The following is a 17336-nucleotide window of genomic DNA, read 5'->3' as shown; positions in this document are numbered from 1 at the left end:
AGTCCTTGCCTCAGTTTATCCACGTGTAAGTAAACACTGCTGCGTTGTTTCCATGCAAGCTAATTGCCAGTTGTACAGTGCTCTGTGCATTTTTGGTTCCTAACTGAATTTGCCATAACACTGATGTCAGTGGTCTGATTTACTGAAGGGTATGAAATATAAAATAGATGTGGTGGAGTCTTCTTTTTCTCAAAAAGGAAATTTCAGATAATTTTTTTAACTGCATTGATTAAACATATATTTTGTGCCTAACAGTTAACTCCAATATCGTTATCAAAAGAAATTGATCTAAATTAATGAATGATCATTAAGGGACAGTCAAATCATATTTCTCTTAAAGACATTACATTTCAGATAGCACTATTTCCTTAGTACTTTAACATACTCCATTAAGGAAGGTTAGGAAAATATCGCCATTTCAGGAAATAGTGAGTGGAAGAATTTCCAAGTTGTTTTAGATATTAGATCGTCCTTGACAAACTGTCACAATTATCATTATCAAATATTATTGAACATAAAATTAATATAAATTAAATGAACTAAGAACAGCCACCCACCCATTTATATGAGCAGGGTCACCACCCTTCTGGGACAGGAAGCCATGAGCAGTGAAGCTGTCAGTTAGGTCACAGTTTAATTCAACAGAGACTTGTTTGTTTAGGAACATTACATAAATCATATATTTGTAGAGCTAAGAGAAACTTTACAGGCCACCTCACCCACCTTAATTATTTTATGGAAAAACAGGCCAGGATAACCAATATAAATACAAAAGGGAAAATTATTATGAAAATAGGCACTTTAAAAATAGTCTTATGTATTACGCACATTTTGTTATGAGTATTAGTGAAGAATATAAAGGTGACTTTTTGCACATTAATAGATTCATATCTGAGACCAAGACATTAGCCCCAACACAGTGCCCCTACAGTTTGGCCTGGTAAAGGGATGACCGGAAAGCTCAGCTCCTTGGGTTGCTGATTCAGCTGCTGCCATCAAAAGACGGACAGCATTTTTATCTGATGTAAGTCAATGAAGGGAATATAATTTAATGCAAAACTCTGGGATTGAAGAACAGAGGAAGAAACCAGAGACTCTAATTTTGGGTTGCAAAACAATTATGCATGAGTCCTTCTTTGATTTCAATGGTTCTAACATTACCGTTTCACTAATTAAAGTTGAATCTCTTGACTGAACATTCTTCATTGAACTATGCTGAATGTATTTCTAAAATGCTCTGTCTCATCCTGGCTATACTATACCGATAATTTCTATATCCTGCCATTTGGACATGGTGTCTTGAATTCAGACAGTGTTAGTTACACATATGGGTTATGATGATTTGTTTCTTCTGCCTTTATGCTCGGTCCATTCATAAATTTTAGCAGTAATAGAGATTATTATATTATAATATAGTTATTCATATGGGTGTCTTCTGCCTTAGATTTTGTGATATTTGAGGGCATGAATTTCTCTTTCTCCCTAATGTCGAGTAAGCACTATGAACAGGGAAGACGTTAAAAACAAATTTTTTTAATGAAAGAGTGTGAATGCATTTCTGGGATTTTCGATTTTTCTTGCAATCTGCCAGCTATTTATCTTCCTTTCAGTTCCGTCATAAAGTGAAGATCTGGTTAAGAAAATGTATAAGTGTATACAATATGTTAAGTCACTTTTTCTTACTCTCCTCTGAAGCTCTCAGAGTTGGCCTACAGCTTCTTTGAAATATTGATTTACAGACACAGCAGCCATTTTGCAAAGCAGCTAGATCTGATTCTTTCCTTTGCCTGAAAGAATTTCTGGCCTGATAAGAAAGAAAAAGTGAGGTTATCTAAGGAAGCAAAGACATTAATGACAATTGATGAGAGTTTTTGATAGCCATGCTATAGCTTTCCTCTATTGCTCTGATAAATATTTTGTTGTTCGCATTCTCATCACCCCCAAATACCTGTAGCTGAGAGATCATTAAAATACCTAGTTAAGAGGGTCATTCATAGATTAATGCCTAGTAAAATACTCTACACTTATGAGAAACTCAAAACGATTTATTAAATATCTGATAGAGATAAAATGATTTCAGATTTAGTTTTTATTTCCCAGGTCTGTATTCCCTCTATAACTCTGATCTATGGTACTGCTAACTTACTGCTTATTGAAAGAAATTGTGGACAATCATGCATCTACTTCAACACGGTTCTATTTGTTCATTTGATATTCACAGCTTTCTAGATTCTGTGCCCCAGCACTTCTTATGGTATAGACAATCTCTTTGGTTTAGAACAAGACTTGGCAAGCTCTTTCTGTAAAGGGATAGATAATAAATATTCTCAGGTTTATGAACCATATGGTCTCTGTTATAGCTACTCAACTCTGCCGTTATGGCATGAAAGCAGTGGCAGACAATACATAAAGAAACGGACATGGCTGTGTTCCAATAAAACTTTATTTATAAAAACAGGTAGAAGGGTAGATTTTGGATCAGAGCTTGCTGATTCTTGGGTCTTCTTTTCCAATGTCACTTCCAACTCACATTGTACTAGCCTTTCAGGTCTGGGACAAATAGTTATGATTCTAATTCCATACACTTCAAGTATTTTAATCTTCTCTTATAATGCACCTTCGTGCTTAGCCTTAGTTTTCTTATTTGTGGAGTAATGATAATATGCCCTTTCTATGTCTTGTGTGAGGATGAAATTATTATACGTGAATTTTTTGTAATCGCTTGTGAAGTGGTATGTAAAACTAGCATAAGATTATTTTGGTGGCCAAATCTGAGAGATTATTCAAAGTTCTTAACACATTTATGATGAGATTTTTCAAGTATGATCGTATGAAAGTGGACAAAACACATGCTCAATTTGCATGAAATGGCTACTGAGAGCATCTTTCACTTCTTGGTGGCCTAGTGTTATCTCCGTTTGTCTTTAGTCAGTGACTCAAGAATTCCTCAAAGTGAGCACAACTGCCAAGAGCGGATTCTCACTTCACACCCCATTTCTTATTAAGAAATAATTAAATGATTCAAAAATGTCAAGGAATTTGGGCCAATGGTTATGTTAGCATAAATAATTACACGAGTCTAATCGTACCTTTCCAGTCTGCTCTGATCATTTCTAAGCAGATTTTATTACTTTCTCAAAGTCATGAATTTATCTTTAATGTATAAAACTGCTTTAAAAAAAATCTTGCAGCAGAAGCCAGGAAGAAAATGGAGCACGCATTCACTGAGCTGTGAAATGTGAAGATCTATTCAACTCCATTAACTACAAAATATCCATCATCCACTAACGTACTGGACAATGAATGACTCTATATGGAGCGCTACGTGTCCAAATTACTGCAAGATGAACACTTTGGTAAACGTTAGGTGCTACAGATAACGGTTTACATATTTGAACAGAAAGGTAAGCAGGGACGGTCTTGCAGTCCTTTCATAAGCTTAATTCCCTCCAATTCCAGTGAGCAGTGTAGGAATTTTAGAAAATTCTCTGAGAGAATCGTCCATAATCTTATTCCCAGGATAGAGAAAGATTAAATTATTTGCAACATTTTTCATTTTAGAAAAGTTGTAACCATGTGGACCTTAGAATGATTTTTATTTATTAAGCATCTATTAAATGCCTCTTATGTAAATTTTATGTGAGTAAAGGGAGTAAACAAGAAAATAAATAAACAAACTTCCCTGTAGAGCAAAAAGCTTAGTGACATTTTGTCAACATGATATTCAGTAATTTCAAAGGAAATGATCCGTATTTGTTCTTGATTTTTTAAATACTTTTCAAGGTATTGTTATGATATATCAATATTTAGGAAGCTCTTACAAAATTAAAAACGACTCTTTTTTCTTCATTTTCTGGAGAAGGAATTCATTTTGGTTTTTCTATTGTAAGATAGACGTTTTCTGAGTTTCCAGTAGGGGAAAAATACTAGACTGAATATGTCACCATAATAATCAGAAAAAATGCTTATATACATAATAGGTGACAGTATTATGGACACAAATAAGTAACATGGGTAACTGTCATATCTATTCTCTCAAATAAATAAATAGAATTTATTTTATGCACACACACACACAGGTTTATGTGGGTGCATATATGAAATTAGGCATTTATACATAGAACAATAAATCATTCAACGCATCATAGGTGTAGTGACAAATAAGCAGTAGTTGAAATAATTGAAAGAGGAATTCAGAAAGACTAATGATATTTTCGTCACTTATACAATAATCTAGCAATTTCTGTGTGTTTACCATGTGCTCAGCACTGTTCGAAGTATTTTCCATGTATTATTTCTTTCTCACAACCTCCTTATGAGATAAGCTCTGTTATTACTCCCATTTTACAGATGAAGAAACTGTGAATTAGAAGAATTAAGCAACTCGCCCCAGTTCACAAAGCCATCAAGTGGAATAGCCAGCATCTGCTCCCAAGCAGTCTAGCTGCTGAGTCCACACTCTGAATTACCAAGTTATAGTTCCTCCCTCCCAGTGACACACTTTTACCAATACAAAGGCTTTTGACTTTTGTAGGATGGATTTTGAAATCCCTATGTATGCTTCTTCTAAGGCCCTTGACTCATGTGGTCAATTTTGAACAGCTCAGAATTTCATACATTTCATATGGCATCTCTAAAGCACTTGCACAATTTGCATTTTTGAAAATTCAGTTAAGCAGGAGATATTTTGAATTATCATAGGATGATGTTTGCCTTTATCAAATGATTGATCACCACTTTTGAGCATCAGAATTTGCAAAATTATTTGAATATTTTAAGGCATTCTTTCATTCTTAATTGCAACTAAATCACAGAAATGCTAATTCTATATCTTAGTTATAAGAAAGACTTCACAAAATTAAAATTGATCAAACAGAGTTTGAAACCATTAGTAGCCTAAAAGCTACAATCTTTAGCCTCATTTGTATTTTCACTAGATTTGAGCTGAGTGATTTCAACTGTGAAAGAAAAGATCAATATTTATGATCATGTATGACATCCTGAACATGTATCACCAAAGATTGTACCTAGAAGGTAGGCATAGAGTTCTATATAATGTTAGGCTTCTCAAACCTTCCCCTCCTCCATCAATGCATAATGAATAGGTTTATTGTTTATTTCACGTTAAGTTTTATTATGCTGATTTTCAGAACATGTTACGTATTAAATTCACTAACTTCCTGAATAATACTACAATGTTTAATTCTCTATGTTGAAGGTCTATTTAAGCCTTGGAAATGTTTCCATCATATACCCCAGGTGAAAAACAAAATATTTCATTCCACTTTTTTTACTTTCTGTGACTTGTCTGGCATAGGAGGAGGATCTGTAATATAAGCTATGGCCACTCAGTCACTGGAATTTATTTGTAAAGCTGTCATCATCTTTAAATTTAGGGAGAAATAAAGAAGGATCAGTCAAAAATGGTAGGTACCTTACTTGTTTTGGAGGAAATTTCCAATTACTATAATTATGATCTAATATACGAATACTAGGAACTCAAAGGTGTTTTTATGTAAGAAAGATCAAGTCATTTCAAATGTTTTAGACAAAGCCTAATAAAAATATTTTCTAGAGAGAAACAATAATAAAAATCATTTTCATACAAAACACTAGGATGAAAATATAAAAATGTGAATAGTACTTATTTGTGGGGGTTTTTTCTTCTTTCCCACTTTTCCCTATTTTCAAATTTCCTGTAATAATCTGAGAGCAATTACACTAAAACGTGGATTTAGGCATTTGGTGTGAATAATTGGGCAGATCTCCTCATGTTTAACCCACAAACAAATCTTTGTTTTAGAAGTCTTTATATTTACGTATTTCAGATGGTAAAGATGTTATATTTGCAATATTCTGAATTAAAACTGCTTAGTAGCTATAGTTTATTTGAAATGAATTTAACTAAATGGAAGTGGAAACTACACATTTATTCCATATCCATTTTATTAACACTTTCTACAATGCAATTCAGCTTTGGAAACAAGTTTATGTGGAATCTTAGTGCAGCATCTGAGTAGAAAAATAACGCAGTCTGAAAATGATGGCTTTCTCTTCACTAGTTCTTTGAATTATAATTCCAATGTATTTCAATCAATCTCCTTAATGGCACCAATCATTTTTGTGGGGTCAGAATTTTGCCATAACATAGATTAGTATGGTGTAATAATTTTTCTTTGTTAGTGCAGCATAACTAATTAAGTACTTCCTTTTAATGTTTGATTGAATTTGGGAAAAACCATAGTTCAAACAAATGAAGGTGTGTCAGTGACCTCAAATGAGACCTGGGTTTAAGGAAATGATTTGATGGAGCAAGTGAATTAGTTCTTTTCCTTATTCTATTTTTATCAAGATATGAAATATCTCAAGCTGGTTTTAAATAACGAAAGGGCACTTGTAAGATGTTTATTAAATTGTAAACTTTCTAGCTCTTATGCAAAATTTGAAGGCAAAACAATTTTCTTTGTGTATATTATGTATATATATGATTTATATAGAAATTTTACAGATTTTTCTTTCAAAATGTTATTAAATCAGGACAACTGCTTGTTATGTTTCCATTTATCACAGTGTCACTTTATTTCGGTGTTGTCATGTGAATAATAGGCAATCAGGATTGAAAGTTTTTCAAAATTGCAGTCCTCTAGATGTTACAATTAAATTAATTACAAATCCAGAATAAACAGTTCTTAATCACATAAAACAGTTCTGCCACATTATACACACTTTTGTTATGATGTAAATTGAAAGCCAATGGAATATTTTTTAAAATAAATAAAGCCACACACTCACAGAGCACCAGCCAACCCCTCATTAATAAACAGATGCAAGGAAAAAGATGTGCCCCAAACATCTGCTCTTGCTAAAAATGACGTCTTATTTTTCAATTTTAATATTAACAATTTGACAATCTAACTAGTACTTATTTCCCATTTTTATATGAACCGTCAACAGCCAAACAATTGTTAAGTACTTTATTCATGGGCAAACCAACTTGACAAAATGGGCTGTTTGCAGGAGAGGATCAAGGAGAGGAAGGCGGTCAGGGTGTCTCAGTCCATCTGGGCTGCTGTAGCAGAACACCACAGACTGGGTGCTTTATAAACAACGGAAATCTATTTCTCACGGGTCTGGAGGCTGAGAAGACCGAGATCAAGGAGCTGGCAGATTTAGCACCTGGTAAGGTCCTGCCTCCTGGTGCATAGACAGCCCTGTTTTCACTGTGTCCTCACACGGCAGAAGGGTGGAAGGAGATCTCTAAGTCTTTTATAAGAGCATTAATCCCATTCAAGATGACTCCACCCTCGTGACCTAATCATCTCCCAGAGGCCCCATCTCCAAATACCATCACACTGGAGATTAGGTTTCAGCATACGAATCTGGAGGAAGGGGCAGAAATGTTCAGTCTGGCACAGGGATGATAGATCCTACAGCTAGTCAGGAAGAATTATATGAAGATCCAGGTCCTACAGTGCTGAAGTTATCAGTGGAATAGGACACAGTGGGTCCTTAATCTGGGCCCTATGTTCTCTGGCAGGTAAGGAGAGACTGATGAAAAGTTGCAGATTAGAGGGGCGGGTCTGGCGGTGTGGCAGTTAAGTTCACGTGCTCCACTTCAGCGGCCTCTTGTTCGCTGGTTCGGATCCCAGGCATGGACCTATGCACCTACTTATCAAGCCGTGCTGTGGCAGGCATCTCACATATGAAATAGAGGAAGATGGGCAGGCATGTCAGTTTGGGGCCAGTCTTCCCGGGCAAAAACAAGAGGATTGGTGGTGGATGTTAGATCAGGGCTAATATTCCTCAAAAAAAAAAAAAGAAAGAAAGAAAGAAAGAAAGAAAAGTTGCAGGTTAGAGGAGAGAAGAGGATGAGATGAAGAATTTGGCTCTACTAGCAGCTGGTGATGAGAAAGAGAGAGAAGAGACTCTTGTGAATAATAAACTTATCAATGGCCCCATTATTGCTAAGCAAAAGAACTGGAACTGCCTGTGTAAATGCCCAAGGTTTAATAAGATGTAAGAAGAGGTCAAGTTTGAATTGGATTCCGGTTTTTCTTCGTCCACAGCTTGTGCTCACAGCCACTACCTTAAGGCAATGACCTGAGACCCTGTCTCCGCTAACACCCTGTGATTCAACCTAATCTTCATTCTCTGGCCACAGAAAATTCCCTTCAAAATAAGGTTTACCTTGTAGCTATGTTGTTCTTGTCTATTCAAGTGTCAGTGCAAGTCAGCTTTTCCTGGGGAGATTCAGGACTCTTCTGGCGAAGTCAGAATCTTCTTGGTTTTCTTATAGGCTCCAGTGAGGAAGCCTGGATTTTGCTGTTGTTTTGTTTTATTAGTTCAGATATTCTGCTAGATTGAAGCTGTTCTAACATGTAACAACCTGGACAACAATTCACTACCAACGTTAATAAAAGTGCATTCCATATATGGTGCTGCTTCTCTGGATTTGAATCCTGTAAATACTGGAATCTTTTGGGGTACTCAGTTCAGATATCTTTCTATAAACATATATGGGGATGTTGCTAAACGTCAGACTTTGGGAGATGACTAAAGGAATAGTTGAGAATGTAAAAGCCTTAATTTGGAGTGAGAAATCTACTCTGTATTATGTAAAATATTATCTTAAACAGCCTACATATAATAAACTATAAATAATGAAAATCAAACTTTAGTTCATCTCGCTAGTAGAATGAACAAAATGATCATCTCTGGAATGGTCTGGTCTGAATTCCTCTCCTGATGATCACATTTATTCATTCACTTAAACACATATATATTGAGTAAACACAGATGCTGTCCTAGGAACTGAGGCTGCATGCTCCAATGCACGAGAGTCTTGTTCTCTATTAGACCCACTCTACTTGTGGATCTGCGCCATGCTAAGTAGAGGGTTGTCATGGGAACTCATATGAATTCAAGGGAACTCAAGCCATTTAAATGCCTTGGAGAATCAGGAAAGACTTTCTGGAGGGAGTCTAGTAGAAGTTGAGACATGAAAGAAGAGCAAAACCTAGCTGGGGAAAGAGATAAAGTAGAAGTGTCACTGGTAGAGGAAACAGTAGCTACAAAATCCCCACTTCAAGGCCCTTGCTGGGAATTTATGTCAAGCACAAAATTAAGATTTTAGTTTTAAAGAGTCTTTATTGCTATGTGTTAAGAAGGCTTTGTTTCCTTCCACTAAACTGTGCTATATAGCACTGCCTTTTTTCATGTTTTTCTTGGGAATGTCAGGCGCTAAAGGTCCATCTTGTTTTTTCTTTCCAAGCTCTTATGTCTGCTGAGTACTTGGTGCTCTCTTCTGAGGTTCTCTACAGAGGAATGAAGAATGAACAAAAGAATAATAACCACATTCTTCCTCTGTATCTTGATTAAGACAGTGTTTGAGATATCGGGATAAAAAGTATTTGATATTTATCCATCAATAACAATGAAAGTAATTTTAGGGATAAATGAATGATTTTAGGAGTGAAAAACAAGATGAAACTGACATTAGCCTATTGACAGCTTTTGATTGTTATGCGGGGTCGGTGAGCTGAGGAGTTGAAAGAAAGATTTCTTAGACTCTCAAGATCTGGCAGTAGTGCTCTTTTGTTTAGAGAATAGTGTGGAATAGCATGGGGACAGGACCCATGGGCAGTCAGAGCTCCTGCTGCTGCCTGGGGACAAGACCCATGGGCAGTGAAGAGCTGTAGGCATGGGGACAGGACCCATGGGCAGTGAAGAGCTGCTGCTGCTGCTGCATGGGGACAGGACCCATGGGCAGTCAGAGCTCCTGCTGCTGCCCTGAGTTGAGGGTTAGGGCTGATTTTATAAGGCATGGGTACGTGACTTATTTTTACTGGAAAAAGAAAAGATGATGTAAAAAGTCATTAAATGATTTCAGTGCAGATGGGGTCTGGTTACTGTGCGGTCATATAACTTTTAGATACGAATCTGGCCATATAGATCAGCATGTAGGTGAGGATGCCCTGGGCTTCTCTCCCTGGGGCAGCCCTAATTCATACCATAAAAAAAATCCACTGGGTCATATAGTTTGGCATGTAGGCCAGGTCACCTTGGGCTTCTCTAGCTGGAGCAGCCTTAATCCACATCAATTAGAGAAAAGTTTGCTCAAAAATTTGAATAAACTTTTATACAATTTTTTTCTTAACTGAGAATGGATTAGAATCTTGTAGAAAACTTAGTGATATTACACGTGCCCAGTGGCCACCCTACGCCTAATCTTGGGACGTTAAAAGTAATGTGCAGCCCTTGTTGAGAGCCATTGACTTAAAAGAGATGACTGACAGGTGTAAGGTTTCAGTAGCACCATTCAACTAAGTTAAAAACAATAGCATTTCTTTCCTAAAGACCAAATATTACACTAAAAACAATATGATCGATTACTATAATTTTCTGTTTATGGCCATTTAACGTATCTTTATCTGTGTTCTGTCTGTTCTTTTCTGAGAATTGTTCATTGATTTTTTTTAATCCTCTGTTTTAAAATGACAGCTTTGTTTTGATTTATGCAAAAGATAGTACTTATTCAGTGTTATTTATCAAGAACCTATTATATGACTATACTCTGCTAAGGACCAGCCTACACACAATCTTAAAGAATTTTATAATTCTACTATGATAAATAGTCAAGGAAATCAACAATTATAATAGTATGTTACAAAATATTGGCAAAAGATACATAAAAAAAGATACTCTAGGGGAAGGCTATACTTGAGAACTAAATTCAGTAGGCATGGTGGAACATCTTGGAAAAACTTCCAACAGATTAAATGCGTTTTGATGGGTACAAGGGAGTTAGAAGGAGAAAGATATTCTATCCCAAGGGAACAGCATGCTGCATGGCTGAGTAGTGAAGAAGCCTAAAGAGAGCATTTGAGGAACTCGGAATAAGTTTTATATATCTGGGGTGAAGGTTGTGTACCGGAATGATAGATGGGGATAGGGCCACAGACCTAAGCAGGTCCACATCAAGAAAAGCTTTGTTCCTTGAGCTGAGTGAGAACTTTATCCATAAAGATATGCACAGCTATTAACAAATTTAAGTAGGGGATAGTTTTAAAGGATTTGTGTATCAGAACAGGAAGTCAGGAATTAAGTGATATGGAGGATAGATTGGGAGTGGGTTTAGGGCACAGTGCCTCTGTTGAGCTTTCTTGCTGTTAGAGGTGCTACAAGTCATACAAACTTGAACAAGATCTAGTCAATGATCGTAAGTATATTAATTTATTGATTAATTTTCTCATTTATCCCCTGCCTTTTTGAAACAGGACTGATTCCAAGTTGTTTCATACCTCATTGGAGTCAGAGAAGGAGGATGGGTAACAGATGAATGTGAATTATGTGGAAATACATACCAAATGCAGGGAAATTGATTAAAATACTTATTCTAAGACAGTACAGGCAGAATCAATTCCAAGAGAGGTGATTGGGAGATGCATTAACGGAGCAAAGCCAAGGAAGAGACTTCTTGTGAAGAGAAAGTTTATAGCCACTACTTTGACGTTTTCCAATATCCCAAGCTCATTCTAAATTAAAATTACGCAGTACCTGGAAAAAAATAATTAAAAATGGAATTTATTATCAATGAGAAGAATAACGTTTTGATATCTACTAAGGGGATTAGTCTATAATGAAATGTAGGATTTACAGATGCTTCCAGAAAGGACATTTCATTTTGCATGTTGTAAACGTTCTCTATGTTCCACCAAAATCTTTTTTCCCAGTGTTGTTTCCCAGTACTTCTTTCATTTATTCTTGATTATTTTCCCTGCCTCTTTCTGAAGGTCTGTTGTCACAAACGTCATCTCAATGGTCTACTGTCAAATATCAGGAATTTTGCCATGAAATTAAAAATGTTTCCATGTTTTGTGAAGTCAGGAATCTCCCTCGGTCAGCTACGACATTCAGAGAGGCTAGCGATACAGAGAAGAATGATAACTCAGAGACTGAAACCAGGCAATATAAACAAAGAATCGCGTCAGATTTTTTTCTTCTACTGACATTGCCTTTTGACTAATTCAGACTTCCTTAAAGAGGCTATAGTTGATTACAAATTAAAGATGACTGTGTGATCTTCTAACATAGTCTTTAAACTTTGGCTAGATGTGATTGCCAAGGAAAAGGGCAATCTTTGATTGAAAAAGGCTCCTTTTGTGAAGCCTTTGAATAAAATGGTAAATACCACTAACTGATGCTTTTTGTCTAGAAACATCTGTATGGTGGACATGTTTTGATAATCAGTTTAACAGAAGGAAATGTAAATACATCTTTATTTTAACTACAAAGACCCCTTTGTTTTTCTGGAGCCAGAAGTTTAAGTAAACTTCTTAAAGTCAATATGCATTTGTCTAGTCCATGGTCAGCAAGAAAGAAAAATCTAGCAGCTAAAAAGAACTCAAATTCTAAAATGGGGGTGGAAGGAGAACTATTCAAATCAAAGGTAAATCCAAATAAATTAGACTTTGAAATATCTATAGAAACATTATACAAAGAGCCGTGGAAATCTAAATACTATACAGTGACTTACAAGAAATAGTGAAACATATAAGAATTCAGATAATACTCTCACAGTGAAGATTACAGCGTATAGCATTTTATGTCATCCTTCCCACTAAATTCTAAATCTAAAAGTCTTAATGTCATTAACCAAACATTGTACAACTTGCTGATCACTGGGAGGTTTAAGCTATGAGATATTTTCCTTTCTACAGCTGATTTCTCTCAGTATGAACTTGGTCTCAAAAGATGGTAAAGAGGATATGAACTTAAATATTAAGTTAAATGTAAAGGAAATTATTATAAATTTCAATAACTGTAGTCAATTCTGCTTTACAGTTCCCAAGGATCTCAGAACATGACTGTTGACTGAGTGTCTCAAGATTATCATTCTTTTCTTTTCTTTTCTTTTTTGGTGAGGAAGATTGGCCCTGAGCTAATGTCTGTGCCAGTCTTACTCTATTTTGCACGTGGGATGCTGCCACAGCATGGTTTGACGAGCAGTGTGTACATGCCCAGAATCCAAACCTGCAAACCCCGGGCTACCAAAGCAGGGTACATGAACTTAACCACTGTGCCACTGGGCCAGCCCAAAGATTATCATTCTTAAGAAAGATGCAAAAACTCAAAATCTCCTAGCCTTAATCTTGAAAGTGAAATATCAATAATGTAGTTGATAGACTGCATCTGAATACACTGATTCTGGATCCACTGACATGAAGAGTGCTGACTCAAGAGGATCAATGGAAACATCAAGAAAACTAAAACAGAGGAAGCATTGTAGGATTTTCTTGATTTTTCCTAAATCAGAGGTTTTACCCAGTCACTCTTGAAACTCTCCACAGGTCCCTTTTCTCCTCAGTATCTCTTTAGCGGTATACACTGAATCCAAGCGACTGTACACTCAAGGAAAAGTCAGGCATTGCTTAACAACAGGGAAAAAGTCTGAGAAATGCATAGTTAGGTGATTTTATCATTGTGCGAACATCATAGAATGTACTTACACAAACCTAGATAGTATAGCCTACTACACACCTAGGTAATATGGTACCAATCTTCTGGAACCACCATCATATATGTGGTCTGCAGTTGACTGAAACATTCTAATGCAGCACATGACAGTACTGGTAAGATTAATTTGGTATTATGAGCTTCTCTCTATATCTGAGATACTGTCTGCAAAGCACCAAAAGTAGGTATAGTCCAATTCAAACCTAACCCCAGATAAAGTAGATACAAATCTTTATTTAAATTAGTATCTAGAACCTGATTAATTCATTCTGAATTTTTTTCCTTTAACACTAGCAAGATTTTCTACATATGATTCTACACTAACAGAATTTCCCTTGTAACTTTCTGTCTATTCCTCTTCTGAGTCCTACCTTGATATTCTTTCTCGTCCTGGATCCTAAACACCTTCCAGACTTCAGTGCTTGACTAATTTCTCATTTCCACACTCTTTTCATATCAATAAATTTGAAAATAAGAAAATAGGTACATTCCCAACAAAATATAGATGATAAATGTTGACTCAAGAAGAATAGAAATTTTAAATATGTCAATAATTATAGTGGATATTAAAGTCTTACTACTTAAAAAGGCAGAAGATCAGAGGCAGATGTAACGTTAAAGGAGCATACACTTCTTCTACAGGTACGCTGTCTCTTACCCACAGTTCTTATATCCAAAGCCAAAAGTTCTTTTGAAAATTCATTTGGTAGAAGAACCTGACCTCCTAAGTGTTCCCCATTTAATATGAATGGTCACACATTTTTCTGCAGAACTATTACTGTGATTACAGAGTACTATGCCAGACCCAGCATCTAAAAGCAAAATGTTTAAATTGTGTATTAGCAATTTTATTTTAGGAATATCATTTTAAACAATCATTTCTGCCAAGTAGATTTAGTCTAGGAATTCAAGGATGGTTTAATAATGGAAATTTTATCAACATAAGTCATTTGAAAGGAAAAAAGATTACATTAATGGATGTTGACAAGATTTTGGACGAGATTCAGTTTGCTATAACTGTTTTTTTTAAACCTATACTTAAACAAAAATTTGAAGAAACATTTCTATGTAAGTTAAATAGCATTTACCAAAAGTCAAAAATAAGCATCAAATAAAATGAAGAAATGTTAATAACATTTTATTATTTATCTTTTGTAATAAGACAGGGATGCTTATTGTCACTACTAGTATTGTTTTTGAGGTTCAATCAAATGCCATATGATATACATAATATAGAAGCATCACAAAGCAAAGACATCACCACTACTTATAGATTATATAATCACATTTTAGAAAATCTTAGAGAATCAACTAAAATTCTTTGAAATAATAATACAATTTAGTTGAGTGCCTGTCATTGAGTCCCTTAAATTTGTGCTAGACATCTAAACTCTCTCTGTTTCACTTCTTTCATTAAAAATTAGGGAAATAATAACATCTAACTCATTGGGTTGCCATGAGAATTAAATGAGTTAATATATATATAGTGCTTAGAATTCCTGGCTCTATGAGTGTTATCTATTGTTCTTCTTGTTACTATTATGATGGTTAACACAATATATATTCAAATAAGAATATATATCATGTTTGAATACATATATATAAATATGCATGAATGGTTCTCAAATCAGAATTTTCTTCCCACTAGGCTACTGAAACAATACTTGTCAAAGTCACCAACAATCTATTCTACATATTCAGTGTTCAATTTTCTATTCTCATCTTATTTGACTTCTCAATAACATTAGGTAAAGTCGACTGCTGCTTTTTCGTGGAAACACTCTCTTCCCCTGGCTTTAACAACACTAGATATATTAATTTCCCTCCTATCTCACTGGTCACTACTTACTTGTTCACGCTAACGGTGTCTTCTCCTTTGTCCTGTCTCCCCATGTTGGAGTGCTTCAAGGCTAAAGAATTAAGCTCTGTTGTATAGCTGTGTGCTCTCTCCTAGGTGATCTCATGAGGAAATCAATTTAAAATAAATTATTGGCATAGCACTTATAACCATCTGATATACGTGTATGTATTTATTTTCTATCTCTCATACCTTGAATATAACCTGCACAAGTACAAGAAACTTCTCTATGTTATATACTATTTTATTACTAATATCTAGAACTGTGCCTGATAAAAAGTACGGGTTTAGAAAATATTTGTTGAATAATTCATGAATGAATAAACACCACTCATAACTAGTTAGAAATAAAAATAGAAAAATATCCAATTGATAATATCAACAAAAATATATAAAGTACCTAAGAATAAATTGAGCAACAATGGTACAAAACCTCTAAGAAGGAAATTATAAAATTTAATTAAGAAACATGAAAGTTGAATGAATAAAAAGATATACTGTGCTCTTGAATGAGAAGACTTTCATGTTGTAAAAATATTGATATTGAACAATTACAAAAATAATTAAAAGGGCTGGCCCCATCACCTAATGGTTAAGTTTGGTATGCTCAACTTCAGTGGCCCAGGTTCCTGTGTTCAGATCCCAGGCCCAAACCCACACCACCCGTCGGTCGTGCTGTGGTGGTAACCCACATAGTAAGTGGAGGAAGATTGGTACAGATGTTAGCTCAGGGCTAATCTTCTTCAAGCAAATAAAAAAAAAGGAAGATTGGCAACAGGTGTTAGCTCAGGGCTAATCTTCCTCAGCAAAAATAATAATAGTAATAATAATCAAGAATAACAAATACATGTATTAAATATTTTTATTGTATTACTATCAGAATCACAACAGGGTTTGTTTGTTAGTTTGCTTTCTGAAGCATAATTAAGTTGTACAAAAATTCACATGGAAGAAAAATGTGTAAGATCTGCCAAGGAAATCTCGGAAAATTATAGTAAGGGGGGAGTTAATATTTGATTAAAACAATATTCCAATCAGTGGTGAAAAATGGATTATCCAATAAGTGGAGTTGGAATACCTAACTGTTAAAATAAGTGAAGCTTTTGCTCCTAGGTATTCACCTAAGAGAATGAAAATATATATCCACACAAAGTTGTATATGAAAATATTTTTTACAACATCCTTTTTTTTAATAATTGCCAAAAACTGGAAACAACTGAATGTGCTTCAAATGGTGAATGGATAAACAAATTGTGGTACATCTGTACAATGGAATACTACTCAGTGATTTAAAAGAACAAATTACTGATAGACCCACAGCATTGTGGACCAATCTCAAGAGAATTATGCTAAGCCAAAGAAGTCAGACTCAAAAAGCAACATACTTTGTTATTCCACTTCTATGACTTTCTGGAAAAGGCCAAACTATAGGGATAGATATCAGATCAGTTGTTGCCAGGGCTAGGAGTCTGAGGGATGGGATTAACCACAAAGGATCCTGAGAGAAGTTTTTGAGATGAGCGAAATATTCTAGATTTTTATTTTGATGGTAGTTATGACAGTGTATATCTGTCAAACCCATTACACTATAAATTTTACTTTATGTAAATTATACCTCAATAAACTTAAGCTGAAAAAAAGAAAATGAAGCTAGATCCTCAAACCATGAATAGGATTAATTTTAGATATATTAAAAGTATAAATGCAGGAGGAAGCCCTAAAGGGAGAGCCTGACTCAGAAATGAAAACGTTTGTTGCTAAGACCTTTCCTGCAAACCAAGGCTCAGGCAGGACTGAGTGTCCTCTTCCCTCTGCTCCTGAGCAGTTTTCTCTGGTTCTGATACTGACCCTGATATCAGTTTCCCTACATTAAACCCAGCATATATGGGGTTAAAACCAAAACGCTCATCCCCTGCTTACTCCCTGGCTTCCTGGCTCGAGAATCCACTGTCCTCCATGGAGA

The sequence above is a fragment of the Equus quagga genome, chromosome 2 (genome assembly GCF_021613505.1).
Source record: "Equus quagga isolate Etosha38 chromosome 2, UCLA_HA_Equagga_1.0, whole genome shotgun sequence".
Taxonomy (NCBI): Eukaryota; Metazoa; Chordata; class Mammalia; order Perissodactyla; family Equidae; genus Equus; species Equus quagga.
Note: the sequence above shows the minus strand (reverse complement) of the source record.